The sequence below is a fragment of the Mustela nigripes genome, chromosome 6, assembly GCF_022355385.1.
Source record: "Mustela nigripes isolate SB6536 chromosome 6, MUSNIG.SB6536, whole genome shotgun sequence".
Taxonomy (NCBI): Eukaryota; Metazoa; Chordata; class Mammalia; order Carnivora; family Mustelidae; genus Mustela; species Mustela nigripes.
Window position 1 is genome coordinate 6198948 of NC_081562.1, and position 15709 is coordinate 6214656.

General features: G+C 50.6%; 1 long non-coding RNA gene across 2 annotated transcripts in view; it reads left to right on the forward strand.

Moving 5' to 3' along the window:
- Window positions 1-688: 688 nt before the first annotated feature.
- LOC132020447 (uncharacterized) overlaps window positions 689-15709 on the forward strand; it is a 51207-nt gene continuing 36186 nt past the window's right edge. For both annotated transcript variants that reach the window (XR_009404970.1, XR_009404969.1), the window contains exons 1-2: window positions 689-1265; window positions 9890-10337. This is a non-coding gene — a long non-coding RNA (uncharacterized LOC132020447). The remainder of the gene's footprint in view (window positions 1266-9889; window positions 10338-15709) is intronic.

Below are 15709 nucleotides of genomic sequence, written 5' to 3' on the forward strand. Positions count from 1 at the left end.
GTTGTTTAATCATGTGCCATGGGGTTCTAATATCCCCACAAAATAATAAGATCGACTAAAGAGGCTATTGTGCAACTTCTCTGAAGTTTACCTCAAATCGTTTAGCTTAGGTAAACAAACATTTAAAGACCATCAAATCTAGAATTTAACATCCATAAAGGTGTGTTACTAAAACCAATTTTTCTCTCTAAAATAACCCTCATTTCCAGAGATAACCAAGTCAGGACTAATTCACTTGAGAAACAAGTCCAGTTTTAACAAACTTTGCCTATTATTTACATAAGCTCAGCAAGAACAGTGAGTGTGATCATACAGATCTTTTAGAATCTGCTTTGCTGGAACTTCTTAGAAGGAATTTCTAGGTTGAAGGCAGAGGTCCAACCCACTGAGCCACCCAGGCACCCCCAAGTTTGTTTGTTTTTTTTAAGACTTAAAAAATTTATTTGACACAGAGAGAGCACACAAGCAGGGGGAGCAGCAGAGGGAGGGAAGGAAGCAGGCTCTCCACTGAGCAGAGCAGAGCCCTGGGATCAGGACCTGAGCTGAAGGCAGTTGCTTAAGCAACTGACCGCCCCAGGCGTCCCTTGTTAGCTAAATATTAACATCCAGGCCGCTGAGTTCCTAGAGGAATGTCACTCTGCCTGTTTCAAGGATTTGTCAATGGGCTGTAGGGAGTAAAGAAATTTAATTCTTCTTCGGCCTCTGTTTCCCACGTCACTGTGAGGGCCGCAGCAGGAACTACCAGGGCGCACATCTCAGCTTCCTGGACGGTCCTAGCCATGGTCCTCGCTAAACTGACATTTACTGAGTGAACAGTTGGGCTGAGGTCAGGGTGGTGACCACCTCCGCCTCCCAAAGCCGGTGAGGGGGCAGGAACCTGGAGAGGGAGGTAGTTCTTCGGCCCTAGCACGCGGTCCTTTCTTGGACTCTCCCAAACGCAGAGGTCCGGCCTGCCCCCACTGTCCCGCAGCGGAGACGGGAGGGACCCCTGCCAGCCCACCAGGTGCAGGCTTGGTTTCCTCGTGGGTCTCCGGCCACACGGCTCTGAACTGGGTCCAACCCGGCCGCGTCACATACGTGCATTAACTACCACCGGCTGCATGCTCGCCAAGGACCATTACCTCCCCTGCGGAGACTGCGGCTCCGTCGCCACGCAGTCGGCCAAAGCCCCAGGCTCAAGGCGGTCTGGACACTTAGAAGCCCTCAGCTGGGCCCCAGGAAAAAACCGCCCCCAAGGCCCTCAGGTTGCAGCGGAGGAAGCAGGGGTGAGTATTTTAACCTCATCCCGCAGCCCGGGGCGGGCTGGTGGGGGAGAGGCTTTCCCCCTGGCAGAGGTCCGATTCAAGGCGGTTCAGTTCGATTTGATTTTCCCCGCCACTTGCCACCACCCGCCTCCCGCCCTTTGGTTGGTTTTGTGGCGCTGATTTGCTTTCAAGGGATCCGGGAAGGCGTGGGGGGGGGGGGCGAGGTTACCGCGGATGCGCGCGCGGGGAAGCGTGGCGAGAGCGCGCGGGCGGGCACGCGCCCCGGGGGTCGATGGGGGCGGCGACGGGGGAGGAGAGCGCGCGGGCGGGCGGGGGTGGGGGATCGTTGGAAGAGGCGAGCGGCGAGAGCGCGCGGGCAGACTGGGGGTGCGAGAGCTGGGGGTGCGGGGTCCGTGGTGCGCGCGCGCGCGCGTGTGTTGGCGCCCTCACTGCGCCGCCCCCGGGGTGTGTGTGTGTGCGGGGGCGTGTGTGTGTGTCTTTCTTGTTGGCGAAGGAGAACTTCTGAAAGTTGCCCTTGGCGGGTGGGTGGTAGGTAGAGGGAGACCCGCTCCTGAAGACCCCGATTCGGTCCTATTAAGCGGCTCGGGCAGGGCAGGCGGTTCAGGAGGGCAAGGACGGAAGCGGGCGCTGCGGAGTTGAGGGTGACCGGGAGCCAAAGGGGGAAGGACGCAGGTGCAAGGGGCCGCTGGATGGCCCGTACCGGCTTGGGGGCACCGCGCGGAGCTCGGGCGGCGGGGACCCAGGGCGCTGGGTTTGACCCCCGCCCCAGGCAGACCAACACCTCCGCCCGGGCCTCCCACCTTACTGCAGCCCCTGCGGGTCTTGGGATCGGGTCATTCTAGAGCTATGACCAAGTGGGATAAATAGTTGCTAGATGAAACTTCATCAGGATAATGGAAGACAGAATGGGACCCTTTTAGCGGTAAAACCCACCTTACGTTACCTGTGTGAGAACACAGTTGCTGGTTGATCCATAAAGGGCTGGATAGAAATAGATTCCTATTTCCTTGGCTTCGCGCATCCAGTCTGTTGTTATGCAAAGTGCCAGATAGAAAAGGAGAGTATATAGCTTCTCTTGCCCGTAGGACTTGATTATATGACATTTAATAGGAAAACTCTAAGAAACTGCTTTCGGCACATCTGAAGTTGTAACTCTAGTCCCTGGCTCAGCACCTTGTCAGTTTTCTTCACTTACCCCAGTTTGCCTTACTTTGTACTGTCAGGTGTCTGTTATGTTAGCTCTTCAGGGCAGTCCCCAACCCCTCAGATCTCCAGCCGCCCGTACTGTGCCTGCTGCAGGCTCTGAGCAAATAGGGAGGCGCAAGCCCTCTTGGAGGCTGTGTGCAAGGTAGGGTCGGTGTTCATGGGTTTTCTGGCAGTCTCTGCACCCCGTGTCCCCCGTCCCCTATCACTTCCCAATTCCCAGAGGGAATGAGTTCTTCAGACCTCATGGGATCTACATTGTGTCATGTGTCTGAACGAGACTTAAATGTATGTATTTTAAGGATATTTTATTGTCAGAGAGAGAGAGAAGGAAGATGCACAAACAGGGCGAGCGGCAGGCAGACAGAGAAGCAGGCTCCCCACTGAGCAAGGAGCCTGATGTAGTACTTGGTCCCAGGACCCTGGGATCATGACCTGAGCCGAAGGCTGACGCTTAACCAACTGAGCCAGCCAGGTGTCCTGGCTGGACTTATATTTAATGCATACATTTCTTGATGCACCAGCAAGTGTAAGAACAGACAAACCTGACTTCTGCTGGGCTCTGCCATTGACCAGCTGGGTCAGTCTGGACACAGCACCAGGCCCTCCTTTGTGGTGGGGCATAATAATCCTTCCCTCATTAGGAATTAGTAGGCATGGGAAGACTGAGATCACAGCAGCCAACAGGTACCGAGCTCGCGCTAGGTCCAGCACGGTTCTTAGAACTTTTTATGTACTGAATTGTTAAATCAATGTAATAAGGTCAGTAGGGTGCCTGGCTCGGTGTCCAACATAGAATAAATGATAGATACAAATAGATTTTCTAAAAAATTACTCAATGAGGGGCGCCTGGGTGGCTTAGTCAGTTAAACGTCTGACTTTGGCTCAAATCATGATCTCAGGGTCCTGGGATCGAGCCCCACATCTGGCTCCGGATTCAGTGGGAACCTGTTTCTCCCTTTCCCTCTGCTGCTCCCCCTGCTTGTGCTTTCTCTCTGTCAGATAAATGAAAAATCTTATTTTTTTAAGATTTTGTTTATGTATTTGACAGACAGCTAAGGAGGGAATGCAAATGGGGGGAGGGGAAGAGAGGAAGCAGGCACCCCGCTGAGCAAGGAGCCCAACAGGTGCTTGATAACTCCCGGAATCATGACCTGAGCCCAAGGCAGACACGAACAACTGAACTACCCAGGTGCCCCATCAATGAAAAATCTTTTTTTTTTTTTAATATTTTAAAGATTTTATTTATTTGTCAGAGAGATAGAGAGAGTACAGGCAGGCAGAGAAGCAGGCAGAGAGAGGGGTGGGGGGAAGCAGGCTCCCCGCAGAGTAAGGATCCGAATGTGGGACTCCATTCCAGGACGCTGGGATCATGTCCTGAGCCGAAGGAAGGCAGCCTCTCAACTGACTGAGCCACCCAGGCATCCCTGAAAAATCTTTTTTCCTTTTTTTTTTTTTTTTAAGATTTTATTTATTTATTTGACAGACAGAGATCACAAGTAGGCAGAGAGGCAGGCAGAGAGAGAGAGAGAGAGAGAGGAGGAAGCAGGCTCCCCGCCGAGCAGAGAGCCCGACGCGGGGCTGGATCCCAAGACCCTGGGATCATGACCTGAGCTGAAGGCAGAGGCTTTAACCCACTGAGCCACCCAGGCGCCCCCTTGAAAAATCTTTTTAAAAAGTTGTTCAATGAGAAAGATTTCAGATAGAAAACTTTTTTATTGCACTTAAGCCTATCGGCAGCACTACATCTATGCAGGGTCAAAACACTCCTGTTCTACTATGTAGATGAAAACTGGCTTAAGTGTTCAAAATGCATTTTTAACTGCTTTTTGAGTGTCTTGGTGTGATGTATTTTAAGAATGTCAAGTTTTTAAGCTGTATACCTTTCATTTAAATATTTATATTTTGGTGTAATTGATTTAAATGCATAGGTATTTTCCTTTTTTTTTTTTAAGGTTTTATTTATTTGTTTTTTAAAAGATTTTATTTATTTATTTGACAGAGAGAGAGATATCACAAGTAGACAGAGGCAAGCAGGGGGAGGGGGAAGCAGGCTCCCTGCTGAGCAGAAAGCCCGACGCGGGGCTCGATCCAAGGACCCCCCCCCCAGATCATGACCTGAGCCAAAGGCAGAGGCTTAACCCACTGAACCACCCAGGCGCTCCTACAATACATAGGTATTTTCTTTTTTTTTTTTAAGATTTTATTTATTTATTTGACAGAGAGAAATTACAAGTACACTGAGAGGCAGGCAGAGAGAGAGAGAAGGAAGCAGGCTCCCTGCTGAGCAGAGAGCCCGATGTGGGACTCGATCCCAGGACTCTGAGATCATGACCTGAGCCGAAGGCAGCGGCTTAACCCACTGAGCCACCCAGGCGCCCACATAGGTATTTTCTAAATAAAGCTAAATACCAGGGCTGGTTGACTCGGTCAGTAGAGCATGTGATTTTTTAAATTTTTATTTTTTAAGATTTATTTATTTAACAGAGAGAGAGAGGGAACGCAAGCAGGGGGAGCTGGAGAAGCAGGCTTCCCGCTGAGCAGAGAGCCTGATGTGGGGCTTGATCCCAGAACCCCAGGATCATGACTTGAGCTGAAGGCAGGCGCCTAAGGACTGAGCCACCCAGGCACCCCAGCATGGGACTCTCAATTTCAGGGTTGGGCGTTTAAGCCCCATGTTGGGTGTGGAGTCAACTCTAAAAAGATAATAATATGCTACCTACTTAAAACCTGTTGTGGGATTAAATAAAGTACTTACTTAATTTGTATTGATTTATTTTAATATGCAGTAATTTTCATATATATGTATATATTTACATACACAATATTTAGCAGTTTTGCTGTCCTATGTGCTCACTATGTGGCAGCTGTTATTAGTGATCAATTATTAGTTTGACTTCTGAACTAAACAGTCGAAATAAAAATACCTATGAGAGAGACCGCTTTCTCAGAAATAGTCTTGAGTTACGCAAGGCCCGAAGTCAGTGGTGAAACATGAACTAGGAGTCACTGGCTTGCTGGGCATTCAGGCTAAGACTTCTGAGGGAGGGGCTTCTGGGTCGTTCAGTGGGTTAAAGCCTCTGCCTTCGCCTCAGGTCATGATCTCAGGGTCCTGGGATGGAGTCCCACATGGCATCTCGCATCTGGGGCTTTCTGCTCAGCAGGGAGCCTCCTTCCTCCTCTCTCTCTGCTTGCCTCTCTGCCTACTTGTGATCTGTCTGTCAAATAAATAAGTAAAATCTTAAAAAGAAAAAAGGACTATTCTGAGAGAGGTGCGTCTAACTGCTTTATAAAGGCAATAGGGTCCAGCTGGGCATGTGGGCAGAGACCCTCTGTAACTCCGATGCCCCTTGGGAAGGGTTTGCGTGTTTCATCTTGGTCCAGGTTCTATGAAATAAAGTTTGTTTTGGAGGCTGGAGTGACTTGGGTTTATGGCTGCTTTACTTACATTAATAAATACGTTTCATCCACAAAGAGAAACCCACTTCGGACAAAGGAAACATGGTTCCTTAAATACCAAGTGCATCCAGTTTCCATGAATTTGGGTTTTTGTTTCACTTTCTTTTGGTAGAACAAGAAATTGAAATCTTCCAGCAGGAAGCGGGTGAGGGAAAAACCTTTGTGTGGTTTGGCTGTCTGCCTCCTCCCACTTCCTTATCTTTTTGTTTGTTCTCTTTGTTTGAAATGTTTCTAGAGAAGCTTAAGCAATGGAAGTTTTTACATTTGGTTTAAAATTACAATGCACTTGGGCACCTGGATGGCTCCGTTGTTCAGTGTCTGCCTTTGCGTCTCTCTCTGTGTGTCCAAAAAAAAAAAAACAAAAAACTTAAAAAAATAATAAATACAATAAAATTACTATGCGCTCCTTACTTTATTTTTTCAAACATAACAGATTTGTTACCAAGTGGATGTAGATGCTTATCCATGTCCTTAGAACAGACTTGCTCTGCTAGAGACAACGTGGGGTGTGGCTCAGCCTCTCACTAGTTTTGTGATTTTTTTTTTAAGATTTTATTTATTTATTTGAGGGATAGAGAGTGCCCGCCCCCGCAGAAGCTGGGAGAGGGACAGAGTAGGAGCTAGATTCTGACCCTGGGGCTTAATCCCAGGACCCTGAGATCATGACGTGAGCTGAAACCAAGAGTTGGAGGCTCAACTTACTTTGCCACTTAGGCACCCCTCTGTGGCTTTGAGTCTTATCTGTAAAATGGGTTTGATAAAAGTAGCACTTTATGGGAGCCATGAAAATGGGATGAATTAAACTGGTTGAACCTAACATTCAATAAATATTACCTAAATTAAAAAAATTTTTTTTAAGATTTTATTTTTATTTATTTGACAGAAAGGGACACAGCGAGAGAGGGAGCATAAGCTGGGGGAGGGGGAGAGGGAGACGCAGGCTCCTCGCGGACTGAAGAGCCCGATGTGGGGCTCCATCCCAGGACCTTGAGATCATGACCTGAGCTGAAGGCAGAGGCTTAACCCACTGAGCCACCCAGGTGCCCAATATTACCTAAAATTATTGTAGGGTTTGTGCCTTGACTTTGAAAACCATGACTAAGCATGATGCTTTAAAATTGACAAGGAAGAGGGGGCGCTTGGGGAGGTGTGGCCTCGCCCACGCTGTCCCGGGTCACCATCCCACACCTTGCGCTTTCCAGTCAACAGCGTATCTTGGTGATCCCTTATAAAGCCAGACTGCCAGGGAGGGAAGAGCCAAGCTGCATTCCAACTTGTGCAAGGCTGGTGGGGTGTTTCAAAGGGAGAATAAGGGGGCGGGGCGCCTGGGTGGCTCAGTCAGTTAAGGGTCTGCCTTTGGCTTGGGTCATGATCCCAGAGTCCTGGGATCAAGCCCTGCTTTGGGCTCCCTGCTCAATGGGGAGTCTGCTTCTCACTCGGCCTCTGCCCCTCCCCTCTGCTCATGCTGTCTCTCACTCTCTCAAAATAAATAAAATCTTTTAAAAATAAATAAATAAAATCTTTTTAAAAAATTGAGAATGAGGGAGTAGAGCGAGGGGGAGAGTCAGATACATGGAAAATTACACAGTGAGTACGAGGGTCGGTCAGTGTCAAGGCCAGCAGGCCCGATGACCAGTGACTGTCCAAGTGGGGCTCCTGCCCTCCCACAGAGACCAGGAGACAGGGGGCCTGTCCCTCTGATGGTAATCCTCTCAAAGGGAATGGCCTTGGAGCATGTGGGCCTTTGAGAATGACACTCTGGGGTGGGGGTGGGGGATACATGTCTGTCTGAGAGAGACAGAGGAGGGACTTAAATCCTAAACTTTCTCAAGTAACTGCTCTCGGGGGGTTCAGAGGCCTCGCTTCAGGGATTGCCTGGAATGGGCAGCCTGAGCTTGGTCAGTTAGGCATTTGAAGAGGGCTGAGTCCACGTTCCTAGGGACAGCTGTGGGCAGCTGGAAACCACGCCAGGGTTTGTTCAAGTCTCTTGTGGGGTGGGTGAAAGGGACAGCCCTGCAAAGTGCAGGATTTGTAGGCTGCGGTGGAGGACCACGGTTTGGCCAAGGGCAGAGTCTTCCTCACATGCTGCGGCAACCAGCAGCGACACCTTGGTCCTTCTCATGGCTGGTGGCCCCCCGTTGACGGACATTTTAGGATGGTGTGTTGAAGCTTTTATAAACCCAAGCTATTTTCAAGAAAACAGATACTTAAATGGAAATTGATTTTTCAAAGAATGATGAATGCAGCATGTCAAGACATAGTATGGGGGCCCCTGGGTGGCTTAGTCGTGAAGCCTCTGCCTTCAGCTCAGGTCATGATCCCAGGGTCTTGGGATCGAGTCCCACATCAGGCTCCCTGCTCAGTGGAGAGCCTGCTTCTCCCTCTCCTGCTCCCCCTGCTTGTGTTCCCTCTCGCCGTGTCTCTCTGTCAAATATATAAATAAGATCTTTAAGGGAAAAAAAATAGTATGATAATCAATTTGAGGTTGAGTTCTGTCGAAAGCTCCCGACCCGTGCTCCCTGCCCCACGACTAACCTCATATGTGTGGTGGGTCAGTTTTTACAGCAGCCTCTGCACTCCGCTGTTCTGGGCTTAAATCCAGGTTCTGACACTGACAACCTGTGACGTGGTGACATGTTACTCTTACCCTTGTTACCTGAGCCTGGGTTCTCCTCTTCTGGCTATTAGCCAAAAACGACATACTCCTGGAGAGCACCTGGGTGCCTGAGCTGGTGAAGTGTCCGTCTCTTGGTTTCAGCTCAGGTCAGGATTGCTCATGTGTTGTGAGATCAAGCCCCGGTCTGGCGCCCGGCTCTGCCCCTCTCCCCCACTAGCACGAAGGTGTGCCTGCTCTCTCAAAGAAATAAATAACATCTTTAAAATAAATGATCTTAGGGGCACCTAGGTGGCTCAGTGGGTTAAAGCCTCTACCTTCAGCTCAGGTCATGGTTTCAGGGTCCTGGGATTGAGCCCCGCTCTGCTGGGAGCCTGCTACCCCACCCTCCCCCACCGCCCCCTGCCTCTCTGCCTACTTGTGATCTCTGTCTGTCAAATAAATAAATAAAATCTTGGGGCGCCTGGGTGGCTCAGTGGGTTAAGCCGCTGCCTTCGGCTCAGGTCGTGGTCTCGGAGTCCTGGGATTGAGCCCCACATCAGGCTCTCTGCTCGGCAGGGAGCCTGCTTGCTCCTCTCTCTCTGCCTGCCTCTCTGCCTGCTTGTGATCTCTCTCTGTCAAATAACTAAATAAAATCTTTAATAAATAAATAAATAAATAAAATCTTAAAAACAAACAAACAAACAAACAAGGAAGGAGAACCCTGGGGATAGTTCCCAAAGCAGTGTCTCCCCGAACAACAAAACTGGGGATGTTTGAAGCTAAGAGCACACGAATCACGAAGGGTCTCTTGCAGTGGGGAAGACAGCATCGGATTGCAGCAAAAGTCATCTAAGGTGACGGAGAGCAGATCAGAGTGCCGAGGGCAGGCAAGAGTTGGCATCATTAATTCTCTGGCTTTGGTCAGCCTGGTATTTGGGCGCTCAGAGGGTTTAGATCCTGTGAAGACTGCTCAGAGATTGCTTGAGTGGCACATCAGTCTTCACTTTCTAAAAAAAAATTTTAAGGATTTTACTTATTTGAGGGAGAATCGTTGGGGGGTGTGTGTGTGTCTGTCCTCCGGAGGGGCAGAGGGAGACACAGACGCCCCATGGAGATCTCACATTCTTTCCCAAGATGGCCAGGGACCTACCGTGACTTTTCTTATGTTCAAAAAGGTATGGTTTGGCTTTCTTTTTCTGGGGATCCCTAGCTCTTTCTGCCTACACCCTCTCCGTGCCTCCGTGTCCGCGACGGTAAAAGGGGGAATGATATCATAGGGTTGCTGGGAAACTTAAGTTAGTCATCGATGTCCAACCCTTAATAATTGTTAACCAGCTCAATCTGATTTTTTTCTCATCTCCCACAGCCCGGCCTGGAAGAGGGTCTGGATTACTTTCCCGTTCCTTGTGTTCCTGCATCTCAAAGGCCTCCCCAGCATTCCCTGGTGGTTATTTCGAGTGCACCTGTTCCTGAAACGGCTTGAGAATCCCACGGACTTGTCGTTAGCAGGCAGGTGCATCTACATTGCCAAGTTTAGTTCTCCACCTACTGCGGATCTGGTGTTCTTGTCTGCTCTCGGCTCCTCCTCTTTTCAGGAAACCGTTCAGCATTCGCCGAGGGTCTAGGCCTGTGTGGGACACACCGACGGGGTGCGACGGAGTTTTTCTGCAAAGTACACACTTGCGTTGTGGCTACTAGATTGCAGAACTCTGTCCGGTGCCAAAACGTAGAGCACAGGCAATGGCTTTGGTTCTAATACATGGCCTGCAGATCTAGAGGAGTCCGAATCTTCAAGGAAGGAGGAGTGTTTGTTGGTTGGTTTTACGATTTATCTATTTATTTTGGAGAGAGGGGCATGTGCACGTGCTCATGGGAGTGGGGGGCTGTTGAGGGAGAGAAACTCAAGCAGACTCCCTGCTGAGCCACCCAGGTGGGTGGGGGCCCGAGGAAGCCGGGTTTGGAGGTAGGTCTTTAAGGACACCTGGAGCTGGATAGTGACGTGGGGGACCAAGGCAGAAGGAAATATAGATAAATTTTAATGTCCTGGGTGCCTGGGTGGCTCAGTGGTTGAGCCGCTGCCTTCGGCTCAGGTCATGATCTCAGGGTCCTGGAATCGAGTCCCGCATCGGGCTCTCTGCTCAGCAGGGAGCCTGCTTCCTCCTCTCTCTCTCTCTCTGCCTGCCTCTCTGCCTACGTGTGATCTCTCTCTCTCTCTCTGTCAAATAAATAAATAAATAAATCTTTAAAAAAAAATTTTTAATGTCCTTATAACCTGCAGCCCATTGATAAGTGCTGGAGATAGGCTCATGAAAACGTTCCTCCGGATCCTGAGGCTTTAACGCAGGAAAGTCCTCTTGGAACTTCCCCTCATCTTCACTTTTCCTAGCCCCAAGGTGTATAATCACTTGTTCTTCACAATCCCAGGGCCGCAGGGATCCCACAGCCACAGCAGCTCCTTCTGCCCCCCATGCCCTGTCCCCGTGCCCTGTCCCTACGCCCTGTCCCCACCATTTTGCATCAAAGATGTCTCGAGAATTCTTTCTCGGCTGTCCGCTCTGGACTGCACCAACTTTCCAAAACTGCGTGCATAGTCGACCTTGGCAGGAGACAGGCTCCCTGGGAGAGTGAGAGGCCGTGCTTGCCTGTGGGGCAGAATTCCTGTTTGGTGGAAGTAAGTTATGGGGGACTTTGGCAACTGAACACCTCTTTAGGGGCGCCTGGGTGGCTCCGTGGGTTAGAGCCTCTGCCTTTGGCTCAGGTCATGATCTCAGGGTCCAGGGATCGAGCCCCGCATCGGGCTCTCTGCTCAGCAGGGAGCCTGCTTCCTCCTCTCACTCTGCCAGAGATCTTGGGATCTCCGTCAAATAAATAAATAAAATCTTTTTTAAAAACCACCTCTTTAGATATGGCAAAGAGAGGAAAGAGCATCTATGTCTCTTAAGCCCCGTCTAGCCTAATGATAGCCCCCTTTGGCAAGCACCTGTGTGAGGTTAATAAGATCCACAGAACTGGGGGGTCTGGGGGTTTCTCGCGAGAAGCAATCTATCTTTTAAGTGTCGACTTAGGTCTCCGTTTTTGTCCTCAGTCCAGAGGAATCGTGAGCGGAACTGAGGCTGTAACATGTTTTACTCTTTTCCTGGGGAGAAAAAAATGCTGACCCCCGACCCCGGGGATGTCTGACATTGACCTTTCTTTTATGGCCGTGTTTCCTCCACAAATCAGGAAGCCGCTGCATTTTCCCTTTCAAGAACACATTGCTGGGGCACCTGGGTGGCTCAGTGGGTTAAGCCTCTGCCTTCAGCTTGGGTCATGATCTCAGGGTCCTGGGATCGAGCCTCACATCGGGCTCTCTGCTTGGCAGGGAGCCTGCTTCCCCTCTCTCTCTGCCTGCCTCTCTGCCTACTTGTGATCTCTCTCTCTCTGCGTCAAATAAATAAATAAAATCTTAAAAAAAAAACCCATCACATCGCCATGACTGAGCAGCTAGGCATCTGTTCCATACGTGCTGAGATCCCCCGTCACGCGGGCTACAGTAATAAGCCGCAACAGATCAACGGGGAAGTGTAATCTGATCTTGTGGATCTGAACATCGACGTGTAAATACATAAGGAGAGCGGGCCAGGAGTCGGCAAACTCTGTAAAAGACCAGACAGTAAATACTTTAGGCTCTGGGGTCATTTATCTCTGTCATCGGAGGGTGAAAAGCAGCCATATATTTTTTTTATATACCTTAAGTGTGGCCTTCTTTATCAGTATCATTTTCACATAATTCAGTATACGTTTCTTTTTAAGATCTTATTTATTTATTTATTTGAGAGTGAGCATAAGCGAAGGGAGGTGCAGAGGGAGAGGGAGAAGCAGACGCCCCGCTGAGCAGGGAGCCCAACGCGGGGCAGGATCCCAGGACTCTGGGATCATGACCTGAGCGAAAGGCAGACGATCAAAGGACTGAGCCACCCAGGCGCCCCTTGGTACACATTTCATACAACAGTCAAGTGTCATGAAACACCCTCCTTTTGGTTTTTGTTCAACCATTTAGCCATGTATAAACCATGCTTAGCTCCCAGGTCCGGTGGAAACCAGTGGCAGAGCAGACGGGGGCGCCATGGGCTGTAGTGGATGTGTTGAGTCCTAAAAGGACTGTTCCAGATGGAGGCCCAGAATCCAGGGAAACAGGGCGGGCAGAGGTCAGCCACTCCTGCAGGACCCAGCCAGGTTCAGGGGATGCTTCCTGGACCAGGGGAATTGCACACGGGTTTTGAAGGTTAAGTACTTGTTTGCCAGGGGGTCTGTTGAAGGGGATGGGAAGCAGAGCTGCTGCGTTCCAGGCTGCTTGAGCAAAGGCACAAAGGCAAGCCGACCTGGATGGAGGGTGTGGTGTGTTTGGAACTGGGACGGTTTGGCCTGGCTCCAGCACGGAAGCAGGGGAGCCATGGAATGGTTGGAAGTGGGCAGGGAACTTGAGCCAAGTTTTGCAAAAGCCCTTTATTGCGGTGCCAGAGTGGATTTTATTTCCAGGCATTGGAAGCCTTAGAAGTTTCTCAGTAGGGAAGTGATTCAAAGCTGCAGATAATGGAGGCCAGGTTTGAGAAGGGGCGTGGGAATACTTAGCGGGAGGCTGGCCTGGCAGGGTAGGAACTGGCCTGAGGGTTTGTCCCCACAGGGGGTTGTGGGCTCTGCCAGCAACCAGAAGAGAGGCTTCTTCAGGTGCAGTCCAGGGAGGGAAACCAAAAGCTCGGAGCCAGCGATAGTCTGCAGGGCACAGAGTGGCAGGACCTGGCACAGCACTCTGAGGACTGAGAGCAGGAGATGGGGCTGGGGGCGGGGTTTGCATGTGGAGAGGAGATGGGGGGTGCCGGTGGAGGGGATGGCGGCTTCCCCAGCACCTGTGAGGGCCAGGTGGGATCTTGGGAAAAGATGGCATTTTTTATTATAAAAATGACACTGAATCATTGTAAAAACCTAAGACAGAGATAGAGATGGGGCCCCATGCCTGGGGGTACTTACCATGCAGGATTTGGTGTGTGTCCTAACTCTTCTCTGCCCGTGCAAATATGCATATCAAGTCTTTTCAAATAAAAAATGGAAAGCATACATATTTTCATGCAATGTACTCTTCTAAAGATTTTTTAAAAAGTATTTATTTATTTTTCAGAGAGAGAGCTAGCTTGAGTCCTGGGAAGGGCAGAGGGAGAAGCAGGCTCCCCACTGAGCATGGAGCTTATGCGGGACTGGATCCCAGGCCTCTGGGCCTGTGACCTGAAGTGAAGGCAGATGCTTAACCAACTGAGCCACCCAGGCGCCCCCTTTTAAAGATTTTTTTTTTTAAGATTTTATTTATTTATTTGACCGAGATCACAAGTAGAGAGAGGTAGGCAGAGAGAGAGAGGGAAGCAGGCTCCCTGCTGAGCAGAGAGCCCGATGCGGGGCTCGATCCCAGGACCCTGAGATCATGACCTGAGCCGAAGGCAGCGGCTTAACCCACTGAGCCACCCAGGCGCCCCCTTTTAAAGATTTTATTTATTTGACAGACAGAGACCACAAGTAGGCAGAGAGGCAGGCAGAGAGAGGAGGAAGCAGGCTCCCCGCTGAGCAGAGAGCCCAATGTGGGGCTCGATCCCGGGACTCCGAGACCACGACCTGAGCCGAAGGCAGCGGTTTAACCCACTGAGCCAACCAGGCACCCCTCCCTTTTAAAGATTTTTATTATTATTTTTATTTATTTGACAGAGAGTACGAGTTGGGGGGACAAGCAGACTCCCCGCTGAGCAGGGAGCCCGACTGGGGCTCAATCCCAGGACCCCAAGATCACAACCTGAGCTGAAGGCAGACATGTGTCCGACTGAGCCACCCAGAGGCCCCTGCAATTTACTCCTACTGAAAATATGTAAGTTGCAGACCTCTTTCCTATCAGTACGCAAAGATCTACTTCAACCTTTGTAACAAACAGTTCTGTAGTTCCTTGGAGCATAGGTGTACCATGATTTATGGACTCCTTCCCCTACTGCTGAGAATTTGAGTTGTCAACATCGATACGTCTTTTATTTATTTTTTTTTAAGATTTTATTTTTTATTTATTTGACAGAGAGCCCAAGCCGGGGGAGCTGCAGGCAGAGGGAGAAGCAAGCTCCCCGCTGAGCAGGGAGCCCTATGTGGGACTTGATCTGAGGATCTCTGGATCGTGACCTGAGCCAAAGGCAGACGTTTAACCGACTGAGCCACGCAGGCGCCCCCCAATTCATCTTTTAAACAATGCTTCAGTAAACACACAGTGGGCACACAGTGGCCCCTGGAAGGCTGGCAGGCTCAGAACTTGGCTCACAGGAGTGCTGCCTGATGAGGGCCAGAGAGGGGAGCCAGTGGGGGGTGGGGTGCCCTGACCACTCACAGGAGGGCCGGAACATGGGATTTGACTTGAGTCCTGAAGAAGAATCTGCAGAACTTGGTAGGGCAGATAAGGCAGGGGCAGGACTCAAACACGGCATAAGCGGGTTCTAGTCCCATCAGCAGATCCCACTGGCCTGATCGTCTAAGTGGATCCCAGAGTGAGTCCATTCTGATCCCCCCAACCACTACCCCAGCCTGGCCCCTGGGCCAGGGAAGTGGCCTCTCACCGGTCTCTGTACTTCTAGCCTATTCTCCCCAGAGCAGATGGAATGATCCTTATAAAAGGTAAGACCAGGGACGCTGGGTGGCTCAGTGGGTTAAGCCTCTGCTTTCAGCTCAGCATGATCTCAGGGTCCTGGGATCGAGCCCCCCTCCCCCGGGCCCCTGGGTCAGGCTGCCTGCTCAGCGGGGAGTCTGCTTCTCCCTCTGGCCCTGCCCCTAGCCGTGCACTTACTCTCTCTCCAATAAATAAAATCTTTAAAAATTAAATACATAAAAGGTAAGACAAGGTTCCACTTCACCTCAGGATCCCTCCCTGGCTCCCCAGCTACTCAGAATTGAGTCCAGGCCTCCGGGGCTCTGTGGAAGCTTGCCGTTTTGATCCTGGACCGGTCCATCTCCGGAGGTCCCCCTGCATCCGCATCTCCCTTCCCAGCACTTGCCCCATGCGAGGGCCCTTTTTCCTGCTTCCTGGATTTACAGTCGGTCTCCCTGCTGGCGGGGAAGCTTCCTGAGCCGGAGTACTTGGTCCCCTTCACTACTACAGCCTCTGCACCTACGACCACGCCTGGCACTGCCA